Genomic DNA, 209 nt, shown 5'->3' on the forward strand with positions numbered 1-209 from the left:
GGACGGACGCCGTCGGGAGCCTAGGATCCGACGAGCGGGAAGGAATTCCATCCCGATCTCCTCCGCCAGGCCAGAAAGTGCAGGGGCCGTGAACAGGGACGCCACCCTTGACAGGAATCCGCATTGCGCGCTCGCATGAGCAAGGATTCAAGGCCGCGCGGGCCTGCACGGCACGCGCGAATGCCGTGACACGCGGAAGCCAATCAACG

Source organism: Trachymyrmex cornetzi, unplaced genomic scaffold, assembly GCF_001594075.2.
Source record: "Trachymyrmex cornetzi isolate Tcor2-1 unplaced genomic scaffold, Tcor1.1 scaffold94, whole genome shotgun sequence".
Taxonomy (NCBI): domain Eukaryota; kingdom Metazoa; phylum Arthropoda; class Insecta; order Hymenoptera; family Formicidae; genus Trachymyrmex; species Trachymyrmex cornetzi.